Source organism: Ctenopharyngodon idella, chromosome 14 (genome assembly GCF_019924925.1).
Source record: "Ctenopharyngodon idella isolate HZGC_01 chromosome 14, HZGC01, whole genome shotgun sequence".
Lineage (NCBI taxonomy): Eukaryota > Metazoa > Chordata > Actinopteri > Cypriniformes > Xenocyprididae > Ctenopharyngodon > Ctenopharyngodon idella.
In genome coordinates, this window is record NC_067233.1 from 20,176,537 (window position 1) to 20,193,231 (window position 16,695).

The window sequence follows — 16,695 nt, forward strand, 5'->3', positions numbered from 1 at the left end:
TTCTCTGTATTGTGACTAAAAAATCATTTAAATATTTTATTTAAATAATGATAAAGATTTAAATTTACATCATGATAGTATTTGTTCTACTGCCTTTACATTTACATTTATTCATTTTGCGGACGTTTTTATCCAAAGCGACTTACAAGTGAGGAATACAACAAGTGATTCATCGTGAAGAGGCAAATAGACACAAGAATTGCTCACAATACAAGTTTCAGACATTGCTTAGAGTAGCATAAGCTAGAATAGGGAGGGATTAAAGTAAGTGAAAACATAGTTTTTTTGATGAGGTTAAGAGCTCTTGAAAGAGATGAATTTTCAGCTGTCTTTTGAATATTGCCAGGAATTCTGCATTCCGGATGAAGGCAGGGAGATCATTCCACCAGCAAGGAGCAGTGAACAAAAATGTTCTAGAGAGCGATTTTGTGATGGTACCACGAGCCTTCGCTCATTTAGTGATCACAGGCTTCTGATAGGGATGTAGTCTCATAAGAGTGAGTGGAAGTATAGGAGGGTGCTGAGCCTGTGGTAGATCTGTAAACAAGCGTCAGTGCCTTGAATTTGATGCGAGCTGCAAGTGGCAGCCAGTGTAGAGAGATGAAGAGAGGTGTGATGTGGGCTCATTAAAGACAAGATGTGCTGCAGCATTCTGAATCATTTGTAGAGGTTTGATTGTGCATGATGGCAGTCCAGCCAGAAGAGCATTGCAGTAATCAAGCCTAGAAATGACTAGGGCCTGGATGATGTAGTAGATTGAAAAACTACTACTTATGATGATGTAGTAGATTGAAAAACATTGAATTGCAGCATTTGTTTTCTGCAGATTGCTGTGTGAATCTAATGAGAATCACAGATCCATTATAATGTTGTGAACTTGCTTGATTATCATGAAAATTATGTTGTGATGCACAAACTTTATAATCCTAATTTGTGTGTGTGTGCGTGTTTTTGTGACATATCAGGACACAAATTTGTATAATGACATAGGTATGACATAGGTATTACAAGGAGAGGGTGACTTATGATGACATTACCCCATGTCCCCATTTTTCAAAAGGCTTATAAATCATACAGAATGAGTTTTTTGAGAAAGTAAAAATGTGCACAGTTTTCTGTGATGGGTAGGTTTAGGTGTAGGGTTGGTGTAGGGCGATAGAAAATACGGTTTGTATAGTATAAAAACCATTACGCCTATGGAATATCCCACAATTCACAAAAATAAACGTGTGTGTGTGTGTGTGCGTGTGTTATTTTTTCTCTTTTATTTTAGGGTAAAATGTGACCTGAACATATGTTTGTGACATTCACCTATGCATTAATAAAACAATTGAAGGCATAATGAACTGCTGCTCTTTGTTTCAGTACAACAGTGATGTGTCTATGTGTTTTCAGACTCTAGATTCAGGTGGAATTACACTGGTGCTGGTTCAGCAGTTATATTTGTACAACAACAGTTCACAGAGGGCCTGTATCATGAGACAGCGAGTGATATTGCTGTGAAACAACTGCTGCTCGGGAGTCAGAGGAATGGTAGATGTTCAGAAAATGTGATCTGTTTGCCTCAAAGTCAACAGCATTTGTTCTTTGGTGAGGCACCCAGACTCAGATTGTTTCAGTTTCATGTAGAGGTACAATGTCTGGTATTTTCCCACTGTCAGGGAAATTTCATTTCTTTCCTCGCTTAGATTGAGATCTGGCCTGACCTGCCGTGAAAACATAAACGTCAGAATATGGCATAGGATGGTTTCTGGGTCAAATCCTTATCAGGGTTCTGTGGAGGAGGATAAATATACCGGTCTGTCTAAATTCAGATATGAATGGGTTAGTCTAGGGGTTAAACATCTGGGCTGGCAACTAAAACATTGTAGGTTTGAACCCTACAAAGGACCTTCACCATTGTCAAAAAGCATGTTATCTCAGATTGTCTTGGGGGTCTGTCTCTATAATTAATAATTGGTAAAAGTGTTAGCCAAATACCTAATTAGTATTTAGAAATGCAAATGTGAAATGTAGGGCAATTTATGTTTAGTTGCAATATAGTTCCCACTCTATCAATAATTTATAGTTGGAGCAATATACAGTTACAGTTTCTACAGTATATGGTCATAGTGTAATTCACTAATGAATAACGCCCCCTTGTGGTGCATGAGATATTAGTTTTAGTTGGAAGCAGGCAAGTAATATTTTTCTTACCAACTGTACATTATTACAGATTGGCAGCAAGATAAAAGTCATTTTAAAAACTAAAAGATTCATGTACTTGCAGAGTACTCAGACATTTAAATGTCCTTATTGTTTTGATGATTAGATTTATGTACAATAGAATATTTTAGTTCTGTGTGTGATTCGCACACCAAACTGGAGCCACTGTTGTTGTGAACTATAATCATTTGTCTTTTATCAGAATTATCACTCTTTGACTCGAGTGTGATTTGCATGTTTGTTTTTGCACCTAGATGTTCTGCTCTGTAAGGTGCTAACATATGCTAACATAGAAACTCTCTACTCATTTCTGAAGAGACTGGACTGAGTTTGATTATGAATTAAATGAATTACGGTTCATCACTGAGCTCATAAATAAAGCCAAACAATGCAGGACTGTCAAGCTTCACCGTCAACCCTTTTGTGTCTCATGTCAGAGGGTAATACAACTAACTATTATTTCAAATGATCATTTCAATATCTAAAAATGAAGCTTAAGTCTCTAATGTGTGTTGTTACAGTGACGGTCACTTCCTGTCAAGCTTATGCTGGGTCACTAACTGGACTGCTGAAGAAACTTACAAGGTATACATTTTATCAGTTCATGCATTCACCTAGGAATCAAACCTATAACCTTGGTGTTTGTTTGTTAGCGCCATACTCTACTGCTTGAGCTACAGTAATTATGCAACAAATATTAACATCATTTTATCTTCTTTATAATTATGTCAGTGGTTCCCAAACTTTTTAGAGTGGAGTACCCCCTGGGGCATTTAACATCCTTCTGTGTACCCCCACTCTTCCACTTAGACTACAGTCACACCTTTTCCAAGGGACAATATTTGCCACCTTAAATTGATTTCCCAGTGCATTTTTACCTCTATACCTTTGTGAAATAAATTATGTTTAAAAAAAATATACATAGAGAAATATGCAATGATGGTAAAAAACGAAAGTGATACTTTTAAATATTAAACGAAAACCACCAGTAGGTGGCGGTAAGTTACTGTCTTTATGAGTGAGTCAGTGAGCCATTTATTCATTTAGTAACGAAGCAAGTGGCTGTATTCATGAATGGGTCATTGAATCAGTGATTCTCACGATTTGTTCGAAGCTGCAGATTTGTTCACAAAACACCGCTGTGTGTGGCTTGGAGACCAAAGACTTTATACAGTCTTAAAGGGACTTTGTTGGAGATGAACGAGAGTTACGTTTATAACTTCTATGAGTTCTATGAGTTCTGGATGACCACCACAGGCAGTGCTTCACTCTGGATATTATCTCTCGTTGCAAATGCACAGGTCCCTCGTAGGGATGCGCGGCATACCGGTACTGGGAAAATACCGGTATATATTTTATTTCAAACGGTATGATTTCATGATTTTGCTCATTTCAGTATATGCTGCTGTTCCGCTAGGTGGCAGTGTGCTACACAAACTGACGTGAAACCGACAAATGTGACAACATTGAGGAACAAAATGGATAAAGCAGTTGAATCTCACTCAACATGCCCAAAACTATCTCTCGTTGAGAGAAGCAGACGTATAATTTGGAATTACTTTCCTTATAAAAATGATGAAGAACCATCAAACCTTGCCAAGCATCTGTCACTTGCTCATTCTGACTTGTACAAGACAATTCGAGATCGACAGGTCAGTGCGTCATTCAAATGATCTAATTTAGACATTTATTTTCTTTTAACACTGATTAACGCACGTACATGAGATCATATCGTTTAGATAACATGAAAGCTCCAGCGTGCGTTTGAACCAATGTTTATATCTCATAATATTTGCACTTAAGTTTAGGTAGTTCTAACAGTAGTTGCAGGTACAGAGATGCTAGTTACAGAAATTAAATAAAGAAATCAAGTGTAAAATAACACTGGATAGTCACTGTTAATACATTAAATAGGTAAATCCTTAAGATTAATTTAAAGTTACAAACGTTATTTAGTGACAGACAGCAGTATGTATTTTTGGCTTCACAAATTCAATATTGGCTACTATTACACATGCGATGACGCATACTATTAAACTATTTAAATTCACGTAAGACATAAAGACTGTGTTTATGTGTATACTCACTAAGACGGACATTTTGACAATTTTGTGTGAATTTGACCATTTAAGGTAAAACAACTCAATTTAGAATGCGCAAACTCTATACAGGCGGCTTGTGTGTGTGTGCTGTTTGTTGGTATAAGCGCAAAGAAACCATCTCTCAAAGAGCTCCCAAGTCTGTTACTACTGAATGATAAAATCGCTTGGATGTTCAAATTGGCAAGGTTTAAAAAGACGTGGGCAAGTGATTCTGAAACACGCACAAGAGTGTTGTATCGCAGCGTGCAGCTCGCTTATATAGTACAGGCGCAATGTCTTTTGAAGCCAGAAGCAATTTGCTCATTTTGAGAGTTAGAGAGTGGAAAGAAAGTATTGCTGAAATTACTTCACAAGAAAGTTTTTAAATTACTGATTTGATGTGATAATCTGTGTTGATTAATTTACTAATACACATTTGTGGTAATTTCCCGCTTTGTAAATGCGAAACCTGCGAGAATGAGTAAAATTATGTGCAATACCTGCGCCAAAATTTAGACCCTGTATGGTATCGATTTAATATCGATATAACGGTATTAGATTGTGGTACCGTACCGAAGCCAAAATTGTGGTATTGAGCCATCCCTAGTCCCTCGTGACCAGGATGACTCAGGGTGCTCCCCTATTTAACCACTTGACTTCCTGCAGACTGTCACTATGGAATCTTCTCGCCCTGACTCAGAGAGACAGAAAGCTCTCTCTGAGTCAGAAAGCTCTGGCGGTCAACTCATAGTACAGCAGTTACATATACGTAACTCTTGTTCTATTTCGTTCTTCCTGACTGCCAGAGGCAGTGCATCACACTGGATGACTTATAACAACAAGGTCACAAGGAGGTCCCACTTAACCTTAAGAGGAAGTTGAGGGTCCCGACAGGACAGCTGTTTCAATAGTATCAGAAGCAACCACTCCAACACGCAAAACACTCCAACACAACCTTTTAGTGCAGCCCCTTGTCGAATGGCATCTCACCCCCAATTGCACTGGATATTTATTAGATTTGTAAGCATGGGTGATAACCTACCCAGTGCGACAATCTCTGCTTTGAGAGAGGCTGACCTCTTTTTGGCCCCCCATAACAGAGAAAAAGTTGGTATGATTGCCGAAAAACTTCTGTGGCCCTCAGATAGCCCCAGAGAGCTCTTACTGGGCACAAAAGTCTGCTTCCACTTTCCTCCTGTGTACTCAACATTGTATTATTAAACACTGGCAGCTCAATAGCCTGGTTTCTAAAATGGGCATAGAGCCTCTTAGGGAGAAATACTGTGTTTGGCCATAACGTCACTACTGAGCCATCTGCATTCCAGCGCATACAGGATGTGTTAACTGATAATGCGTGGAGTTCACTCACACGCTTAGTCGAAGTAATGGCCAATAGAAATGCTTCAGAGAGATCCACTTCAGGTCAGTCTGCTCCAGAGGTTCAAAGGAGGCAATGTAAGAGATTTTAGGACTAGGCTCAGGTCCCACGAGGGGACCCGAGTGGACTGAGGAGGGTGCAGTCATTGAGCACCTCTAAGAAACTGAGTAACCAAGGCATGAGTCCCCAATGGCTGACCATCTATTAGTACACGATGTGCTGAAATTGCAGCCACATAGACTGTTAAGATAGAAGCTGCCCTATTATTTTCTAACAGTGACTGCAGAAAACGTGAAACCAGGGGAACAGGGCAGTGCTCTGGGGCCACTGCATGCTCTCTGCACCAATCAGCGAAGAGCTTCCATCGATAGGCATAAGCACTCCTGGTAGAAGGTGCTCTAGAGTTCAATTGTCTGGATTTTGGTGCCAAATCTGACCCTCCAACTGGTGGAGGAGATCCATTCTCCGGGGAAGGCTCCAAGGATCTCCCTCTAGGAGCTTGTACAGTATTGGAAACCAAGGTCTCCCCGGCCAGGTCGGCGCTACTAGCAGCAGCCTGTGGTGTCCTTGAAGGACCTTGTGAACAGTCACCAAGATCAACGGTATCGGGGGAAAGGCATAGAATAACCAATCTGGACAGGCGTAGGCTAGAGCATCCTGCCCCAGCAAACTGGACTCCTCCACTAGTGAGAAGCAGAGATGGCAATGGATCGATGTCGCTGAGGCGAAGAGGTCCACCTCCACCCTGCCAAACCATTGCAATATCATCTCTACCACCTCTGGGTTAAGCCTCCACTCTCCCGATAGAGGTCTGTGGTGCAACAAGAAATTTGCCACCACGTTTGACCCCCCTGGAATGTGCATTGCTCTGATGCTTGCAAACTGAGGGAAGGCTCAAGTCAGCAGTTCCTGTGATACCTGAAGGGATTAGCTGGACCTCGTGCCCCCTTGATGGTTGATGTGATAAACCACTGATGTGTTGTCGGACCTGACGAGAATGTGCCTGGGACTGGGATTCACGTGGAGACTGTTCACCCATCTCTGAAAGGCCTAACAGTATGACAGCAGCTGCTGCTACCAACATACCCATGAGCCTGAGGATGCACCTGAATGGAAGTCTGGCTTACCTTCGAAAACGCTGAAGGAGGAGCAGTATATTGTCCACCCGCTGTGCTGATGGCGAGGCTTTCATTAATCGTGAGTCGAGCATGACACCTATGAACCCCACAGACAGACTTGGAGTTAGCCGACTCTTGCTGAAATTCACAGAAAGGCCCAGTCGGGTAATATGTAAGAGCAGCTGTGTGATTTCTAGCACTGCCTGCTCCTGAAAGTGTGAGCAAAAGGGCCAGTCACCCAAGTACGGAAGCACTTGTAGTCCTTTGGCTTGGATTGGAGCCAGGGTCGCCGCCATGCACTTGGTGAAGACTCGTGGGGATAGAGAAAGGATGAATGAGAGGACACAGAACTGATAGACCTGGTCCTGAAATGCAAAGCGTAGTAATGGCCTGTATTATGGAGCAATTGGAATATGGAAGTAAGCATCCTTTAAGTCTACTGTGGTGAACCAGTGCTGCTGCCTGACCTCCTGGAGAACATCGGTTATGCGCAACAATCGAAATGGTAAGATCTTCAGGAACTTGTTTAGGCTGCAAAAGTCGAGTATGGGCCTTACACCCCTGTCTTTCTTTGGAATTATGAAGTATATAGAGAAGAACCCACCGAGCCATTCTGACTATTCTACCGGTTTGATGGCACCCTTCTGTAGAAGTTGTGCTATTTCTTGCCTTAGGGAAAGTGAACTGTTGGGGTCTGAGACGATGGTCATCTTGACCCCCTTGAAAGTAGGCGGCCACCGTTGGTACAGCAGCTTGTACCCCTGAGTTAGTGTTGCTGTAACCTATGGGTCGGAGGGTGTTGTTTTCCAGTAACTGAGCTGCTAATGAATAACACGTCCGGCGGCCGGCTGCAGACCTTCAGGTCCTGCATCCCTGGCCTTTAACATCCCTGGGGGCCATTGGCCAGGCACTCTGTCCCTTGGGGCCTGAAATACTTGCTGTCCCCGAGCCTGGGGTCACTGAGCAGAATGTTCTACTCACTGAGATCACTCTAAGCGCTGAGGCTGGCCCCTGTGAATATCACCTGGGCATGTTGAAAACTGAGAGCGTGGTAGTTCATACCCTATAGAGGGCTGCCGGTAATGTAATTGAGATGGTGGAACTCTCCTCAGGTCAGTAAACTGCTGCCTGGTCTGATTCACCTGGACACTGCGCTCCATTGTCTGCTGTGCAGCTGGCCCAAAGAGCTGCCCAGGATTTACTGGAAGGTCCCTTAGTGTTCTCCTACATGCCTCAGACAAAGGTGATTGTGCAAGCCAGACTTGGCGGCGTGTCTGTGTGAGCGTGGACATAAGCCTGCCCAGCTCTCTTGTCATGAATGCCATTTAAGTTTAAAGGATCATTTCTTTATGATTGAAGGGACTGAGACAGGGCCAACATGAGATGGGAGAGAATTGCCAATGCGACCCATTCGTGCTGCTGTGTTATATGCCTAAATGAGGAGGTCATCTGTAATCTAGAATTGTGGCCAGGGGCAACGAACATTAGGCCTCAAGACCTCCTCTGGGGAGAGAACAGAAGAGGCAATAATTGGATCTACTTTAGGCATTTGACCCAAGCCATAAGTGTCTGCATCCTGCATTGCAGCAAAGTCCCTTTCAAGGAAAGTCTGTTCACTCAGCGGCCATATTTGCAATGCCTCCGGGCAGCTATTTTGGGCATTCAAGACCAAGTCCTATCTATTTGAATGCGGGAATCCTGAAAATCTCAAAAACTGCTTGGTGAAGCACAATTTTAAATCACAATTAAATAATATATTAACAAAATCTGATATGAACTGTCCCATAAATGCTGTTTCATATGTTCAAATAGTGTTAAAAAGCTTATTTTTCAGGCAAGACGAGCCAATGCGCATGTGCAGTCCTAAGCACGAGTCTCAGGTTTCTATGGGAACCGGAACCTCTAATGGCAGCTGCAGTGACGCAATGACTTCATCAATCAGCGATTGCCTCTTTTACTTAGAAGGCGGGACATATTCTGCCATATTGCGTGCTGCACTTTCTCCCATTCATAACTAATAGGAGTAAACAGTCTTTCTATATCTATGGTCTTTGATGCTCTGCTTGCACTAGTGGGGTGCGTAAGAGATCTAGGGTTAGCCCAGCACCTTTGCAACTCCTCAATATAATGTTTCAAGTTTCAAGTCTAGTTTATTTATATAGCACCATTAAAACAGCAGCAGTTGACCAATGTGCTTTACAACATCAGATAAAATAAATGCAAGCAAAGACAATTAAATAATGTCACAAATAAAATGTCACATATAAAATTGAGACAATTTGACCAACAAAATATCAAAAGAAAATCAAAACACCAACAGAAGTCAAAATGCAAAATTAAACCATCAAGGGACATTAAAAGCAATGGAAAAATAATGAGTTTTAAGCAAAGATTTAAAAATTTGTAATATCGGAGCAGATCTAATATTAACTGGTAACCTGTTCCAGAGTTTAGGGCCCACAACAGCAAAAGCATGTTCTCCTCTTTGTTTTAGTCTAACTCTGGGGAACAGCGAGCAACCTAAGGCTACTAGATCGAAGAGCTCGGGAAGGGTTATATAAAGATAAAAGTTCAGATACATATGAGGGGGCTGAGTTATTTAGGGACTTAAAAGCAAAAACTAGAATTTTAAACTCCACTCTAAACTGCACAGGAAGCCAATGCAATGATGCTAACACAGGTGTAATGTGAGTGGATTTACGGAGACCCAATAAAAGTCTAGCTGACGCATTTTGGACCAACTGGAGATGGGCCAAGGAAGTAGCGTTCATTCCACAATAACAGTGAGTTACAGTAGTCTAAACGTGATGATATGAAAGCATGAATTACTTTTTCAAAATCATGAAAAGAAAGAAAAGGCTTCATTTTGGAAAGAAGACGGAGATGAAAAAAACAGGATCTAACAACTGAATTCACTTGTTTGTCAAGTTTCAGATCACTGTCAAGCAAGACGCCTAAGTTTTTAACAAGAGTTTTAGCTTGAGATAAGACATGATGAGCATTAACAAATTTTGTGGGAATGCCACTAGGTGGGCCAAAGAATATAATTTCAGTTTTCTTTTCATTTAGATTGAGAAAATTTGATGACATCCAGATTTTTACGTCCTCCATACACTCCATCAGAGGGCCCAGGGAGATGTTACCTGAGCGTTTAAGGGGCAGATAAATCTGGGTGTCATCGGCGTAGCAATGAAAAGATACACCATGTTTACGGAAAATACGGAAAAAGCCCAAAGGGAGCATATATAAAGAAAAAAGGGTAGGAGCAAGTATAGATCCCTATGGGACCCCCCATGGGAGATTGGTTGCTGAAGACATGAGGGTACCAAGACGAACAGAGAATCTCCTGTCCTTTAAATAGGAACTAAACCAGCGTAAAACTGTTCCCGTCATGCCCACCTAGGTCTCGAGACGGGCAATAAAATTTTCATGATCGATCATATCAAATGCAGCAGTAAGGTCTAACATCACCAATATTACACTATCACCCTGATCAGTTACCATATAAATATCGTTTAACACCTTTAATAAAGCTGACTCAGTGCTGTGAAATGTTCTAAAGCCTGACTGAAATGTTTCATAGATAGAATTTTGAAGCAGGAAAGAGTGTAACTGAAGTTGAACAATTTTTTAAGAATTTTAGAAAGGAAAGGCAGATTAGAAATTGGCCTATAATTTGAAGGATCAGCAGGGTCAGTATTTGGTTTCTTAAGAGATGGAACCACCGACGCATGTTTAAGATCTGCTGGTATCATACCCAAACTAAGTGATTTGTTGACAATAACCAGAAGTCTAGGCCCCAGGGTATCAAACAGTTTTTTTTTTAAATACGAGAGGGGATGATATCAAACGAAAAAAAGTAGGTTTTAGTTGAACAGTGATTTCTTGTAGGGCAGGCAGTGAGATTGGTTCAAAAACACTCCAAGTGAGAGTGCAGGGAAAAGATTCAGAAGTGGTAATATTAATTTTAACAGTATGAGGTCTCTGATCAGTGATCTTGTTTATAAAGAATCTGAGAAAGTATTCAGGTGTTAAAGATGATACTATTTGAACTTTTGCATGTGGATTTAGAACAGAGTCAATAATAGAAAAAAGGGCCTTGGGCTTATGGCAATTTTGATTAATAATATCTGAGTAATAATCCATTTTTGCGTTCTTTGCTGCTTTTTGGAAATTAGAAAATGCAACCTGCAGAGCTTCATAGCTAACTTAAAAGTTTGGACTTTCTCCATTTACGTTCTGCTTGTCGGCATATCCGCCGGAGAGAGAGAATATTTTCATTTAACCAGGGCATTGTTAACTTTAGGGTGTACTCACACTAGGCACGGTTGCCTTGAACCAAGCCCGAGCGCGATTGTCTAGTAGTAGCGGTGCAAAGTAGTAATAAAGATGTTTGCTGTCATAATGATGACAGTAGCGCACACAAAAGGAGTAACTGTTCCGTGCTCTGGCACGGTTAGCGCTCACACTGCATGCGAACCGCGCTCGAGCCGAGTTTAAAAGAGCAGTTCCCTTTCGAAAGGGAACTTAACACTGCGTTTACCGCATATGGGGAACGTAGCACGTGAACCGGTGTCTGAAAGCAAAGTATCAAATCTCTCCAATCCTATTGGCCGGTGACAGCCTATGACATCATCAAGACGCAGCCCGGAAGTATAAAGGAGCCGCCAGTGAAGCAGTCAGTATCTTTTCGTCTTTCGGGACTGTTTTGCCTGATCACGATTTCATTGAATCTGGTAAGGAAACTTTATATCATGTCTGACAAATGTTTCAGAAAGTGTGCTGACCCGTGTCCCAGGTTTCTGACACCCGGTGACACACACAATCTGTGCGTTTTCTGTCTGGGAGAGGAGCACGCACGGACAGTGCTTGAGGGCGCTGTCTGTGTTAACTGTGAGCGTCTCCCTATGAGGAAGCTCCGTTTGACACTCTTCTCGAGGGAAGAGGTGTCAGCATCTGTGCCTGGTGGTTCTGGCCCCGCTCGTGCTTACACGGCAGCGGGTCAGGCCGGGGCGGCCTTACACACCATGGCGGTGTTACAGGCCTACCAGGCCGACCTGCTGAAAGATCTGGATCAGGGGCAGGGTCTGTCCCCTGAGGCTGTAGAAGAGCTGCGCCGGACCACGGATCTTGCTCTCCGGGCCACCAAGCAAACCGCCGCGTCGATTGGAAGATCGATGGCAGCGATGGTGGCCACGGAGAGGCATCTGTGGCTGAACCTAGCGGACATCAGGGAGAAAGAGAAGGGCTTTTTCCTTGATGCCCCGGTTTCGCCTTCCGAACTTTTTGGCACCTCCATCGAGGCGTGGTGGGAAAGTTCAGGGAGGCGAAGGTGCGCTCGGCAGCGTTTAAAACTTGCATACCGCTCAGATCTGAATCTGGGCCCAGACAGACAGGAGGTCCCGGCCCGTCTCGATTTGAGGATCGTAGACAGGGCCAAAAGTCCAGCGTGGCCTCTCAGGCGACAGCCTATGACGTCATCAAGACGCGGCCCAGAAGTATAAAGGAGCTGCCAGGAAGATACTGCCAGGAAGCAGTCAGTATCTTATCGTCTGAAGGGACTGTTCAGCAGGCAGCCCCGATGCATGGCAAGGAACGCAATGTCTCGTTCCCTGTTCTCAGGGAACCATGGTTACATACGTAACCTGAGACGTTCCCTTTCAAAAGGGAACACAACACTGTGTTTACCGCATATGGGGAACGATATACCCACGCCGCCATGCTTGAGGGGAGTGCGTGCCAAGAAGATGGCTAGACAAACGCCAACTAGCAGTTTCAAATGAAATGCCAGAGCAACTCTCCCTTGGGTCAAACAAAGGCTGTCAGTCCCTACGGCCAACAGCCCAAGCTATAAGCCTCAAAGAGGCCTTCCGCAGAAGGCCTACCAAGGCCGCTCCAAGGCTTCTGGGACTGAACCTTCCGAGGAAAGAGGGTCCCTCTAAGGGAATGTAGCCACGGGGCCGGAAGGAACCCCAGCCAGTCACTAGAAGGGGAACACAGTCACCCCAAATGCCACCAGGGAGGCCGACCCGGTCCGATAGCAACCTAGTCTTGGTCAGCAACCTGTCTGAACACAGATCCTCAACTACACATTCTTCAGAGAAGATATCCAGTGAGAGTGACTGCAAAGGGGCAGTAAGCAACTCAGACCAGAGCGTAGAGATGGGCATCTAGGAGAGCAGGACTCAGCTAAGTGCTCTTAACCCTAAAAATGAGGGGAGTAAACTCTGCTCAATCCTAGGATCTACTCAGCGCCTGATTATTTGCACTGAGGAGGCTGTGCACTCTAAAGGAAACCAAACAAGGGGAGTACATTACCAGCCTGGGGGCTGATCCTCAATAGGGAGGCCTCGGAGAGGCCTTCAACCACTGACCAGCTTAGGGAGCTAAGTACTAAGCAGGACAACCCTCAAAAGAGGGGAGTACAGAGCTCAACCTAACAGATAGACTGTACTGTAGGCACAAAATCATGGAGGCCCAAGAGGGGGCCTACAACATGACAACAGTTCTACACAGTGTAGAAAAACTCCCAGATGTGGGGGTGGAAAAGCTTCAAGGGCGGCCTGTTAAGGCCACACACCTCGAACAGCTAGCTTGCTGAAAGCAAGAACCCACAGACATGTAACTCGTTCAGAAAGAAACTGAGTTAAACCAGCAGATAAGACTGTAGAGTGCCCACATAACAGTCCACCTAACACAATCCAACAAGCAGTGTACTCAGTAAAAGCACCTTTTACTCTTAAAGCAAGAGGAGTACAACATACGCCATCATATTCTGTTGGAGGCCCAAAGTGGGCCTACGACTTCAGACAGACACATAGCGTCAGCTCATGGCAGTGTTTCAAGCTCAAGGGAGCAAACACAAGAAACCAAACCAAAGTGAGGTTAACTAGATAAACTCAACCTGAGCCAACGGCCACTCAGCAATGTACTCAGTAAAACACCTTTTACTCTTTAAGCAAGAGGAGTACAAAGACATACGCCAACGTCCTCTCAAAGGAGGCCCAGAGGGCCTACAACTCACAGACACGTGGCGCCAGCTAGTGGCCACTAAAAATTCTGGGAGCCATAATAGAACCAGACTTTACTTAGTGAGGTAACTATTTAGCTCGACTAGAGCTAATAATTCCAACACAAACCAACAGGCCATGTACTCAGTAAAGCACCTTTTACTCTTAAAGCAAGAGGAGTACACACTCCGCCAGCATGCTCTGAGAGAGGCCCAAACCGGGCCTGCTATATAGCAGACATGGGCGTAGCCAGTGGCAGTAATAGCAAAACCAACACAGAACTGTGCCAACATGTTAATTGAAGGAGGCCCAAGCGGGGCCTGCGACTCCAAAAGACATGTGGCGTCAGCTAGTGGTTTCACAGGTGACCAAGCTCAAAGAGAACCAGCTCTAAAAACCCAACAAACAAACCCAATTAACAAGTCAGGTTGCAGTTAACTAGCTTAACTCAACCTGAGCTTAAGTCTACACATTCCAACAGGCAATGTACTCAAACACACTAAACCCTAACAGAAAGGGGGAGCACAACAACATATGCTACCATGGTCTGAAGGAGGCCTGAAGCGGCCTACTACTTCGGACAGACATGGGCATAAACCTGTGGCGGTGCTAAATTAAGTGAGCAAATCTCATGAACATCTACCAACAACACTTGTGAAATCACAAGCTATCGTGCTAGAAGGAGGCTCAGATTCACCAGAGCCTTCAACTCCACAGACACAATAAGCTGTTGTGGCAGAGATTAACTCTAAAGGGAGCTAAAAAGAACCAAACTGAAAGTGAGGTTCCCTACCACTCAACCTGAGCTATGCAATCCATCAGGTCATGTGCTCAGTAAAAACCAATAACCCTAAAAGCAAGGGGAGTACAAAAAGTCACCATGCTCTAACGGAGGCTAGAAACAGGCCTACTACTCATGTAACCTGTGGCAAAGATAAGGGCCTACCACCTGAGACAACGGCACCAGGGAGGCTAGTGACAGCCTGCTACCTTAGCTGCTATCTAACTAGCACCTACACCAAAAGAGTAATGGGCATTTGGCCTGACAACTCAAATAAGAGGAGGCCAGAACTAGGAACTATACAACCTGACAGAGGATAGTAGCAATAAAAGGTGAATGCTTTAAAAATCACTTAAACCCTAGTTCTAGCCTAGGCTGGCTAAGCTGTGGGCCTATAAGCCGCACGAAGAATAGATCTGCCTGGGGCTTAACTAAACCTCTGAACTCAACCAGAGAAGAGGAAACTCAAGTAAAGCAAAGCTCAACAAGCAAACAATGTCAGGCAGCCCAGGAGGCCGACACAGACATAGATATATCTGAAGTAAAGAGTGTTAACTCAAACATACTCTAGCTAAAACCAGAGGAGAAGCTACTCTACCAAAGGTGGCTGAGAGGCGGCCATTTTGTGGTACAAATAAATCATTCCAGCCAACCTAATGGAACTTCAGTGCCCAAAAAAACCCTATCTTTTTCCAATCCTACATGCTCAGGAAAAACTATACAGGAAAAACAAGGTCAACATATTTTAAAACATAAATATAGACCCAGCTTACCTTCCTGCGGCTCGAAGACCGAAGACTCCTCATTTTCCAATGGAAGGATGGAATCTAGGGTTCTTTAAAGCCTAAAAGAGCCTCTTCACTATCAAGCCAGAAGGCGAGCCATCAGAAAAATATTCATCATGAGCCCAGCCGTCAGCCTGACTGTAAGAAGCGTCTGAGCATGTTAATTTGAATCAAAAAACACAGGAGGTGGAAGAAGAAGAGGAGAGGGCAGATGTAAATTGCCCTTGCAAAGAGGTGATCGACTACTGACGCTGCTGGCGTCTGCGATCAATCACCTCTCTCAAATCCTGCTTCTTCTTCCGTGGAGGAGGAGGTGCCTGAGAGGCCACGCTGGACTTTTGGCCCTGTCTACGATCCTCAAATCGAGATGGGCCGGGACCTCCTGTCTGTTTGGGCCCAGATTCAGATCTGAGCGGTATGCAGGTTTTAAACGCTGCTGAGCGCGCCTTTGCCTCCCTGAACTTTCCCACCACCGCCTCGACGGAGGTGCCAAAAAGTTTGGAAGGCGAAACCGGGGCATCAAGGAGAAAGCCCTTCTCTTTCTCCCTGATGTCCGCCAGGTTCAGCTACAGATGCCTCTCCGTGGCCACCATCGCCGCCATCGATCTTCCGATCGACGCGGCGGTTTGCTTGGTGGCCTGGAGAGCGAGATCCGTGGTCCGGCGCAGCTCTTCTACTGCCTCAGGGGACAGACCCTGCCCCTGATCCAGATCTTTCAGCAGGTCGGCCTGGTAGGCCTGTAACACCGCCATGGTGTGTATTGCCGCCCCGGCCTGACCCGTTGCCGCCTATGCCCTGCCATTTAAACGAGAGGTGGTCTTAAGGGGCTTAGAAGGCAGGACCGGAGCTTTCAGTGTCGGTGCCTGCCCCGTGACGAGATAGTTCGCAAACGTCTCGTCAATAGGAAGCATCGACAGATACCCATGCTGGCTCAATCCTTCAACATCAGAAATTCGCCCGCTGATGTCGATGAATACGAGCTGAATATGGGTTCTTCCATGCCTTTTCGATCTCAACATGGAGACTCGTCGAGCCGTCCGTGTGCGGATCCTTTCTTAACGCGCTCCCAAGGCAGCTGCAGTCTGCCAGAAGCGCGTTCCATAACCTCCAGCAGCTCCGCACATGCAGGGCAGGGAGGCTTGGAAGATTCAGCAGGCTCACCTGCTTCCTCATCAACAGCCATCTCCTGCTCTCTAGGGCTAGAAGCCAGAAGAGCACTCGCTGCTGGATCTGATGACGTCAATGAAAGGACGTCATCGTCATCCAACAGCTCATCCTCGCCAGCCACACCTCTCTCAAACTCCTCAGCGAGCTCCACCTGCGAGCCCCATGATTTC

At 44.5% G+C, this 16,695-nt stretch overlaps 2 long non-coding RNA genes across 6 annotated transcripts in view; one reads left to right on the plus strand and one right to left on the minus strand.

Moving 5' to 3' along the window:
• Positions 1 to 16,695, minus strand: part of LOC127494694 (uncharacterized) — a 447,433-nt gene that overhangs the window by 30,586 nt on the left and 400,152 nt on the right. The gene's annotated exons all lie outside the window — the stretch shown is intronic.
• The window catches only part of LOC127494695 (uncharacterized), a 65,867-nt gene that overhangs the window by 20,330 nt on the left and 28,842 nt on the right, over positions 1 to 16,695 (plus strand). For all 5 annotated transcript variants that reach the window (XR_007924941.1, XR_007924945.1, XR_007924942.1 and 2 more), the window contains exon 2: positions 2,727 to 2,790. This is a non-coding gene — a long non-coding RNA (uncharacterized LOC127494695). The remainder of the gene's footprint in view (positions 1 to 2,726; positions 2,791 to 16,695) is intronic.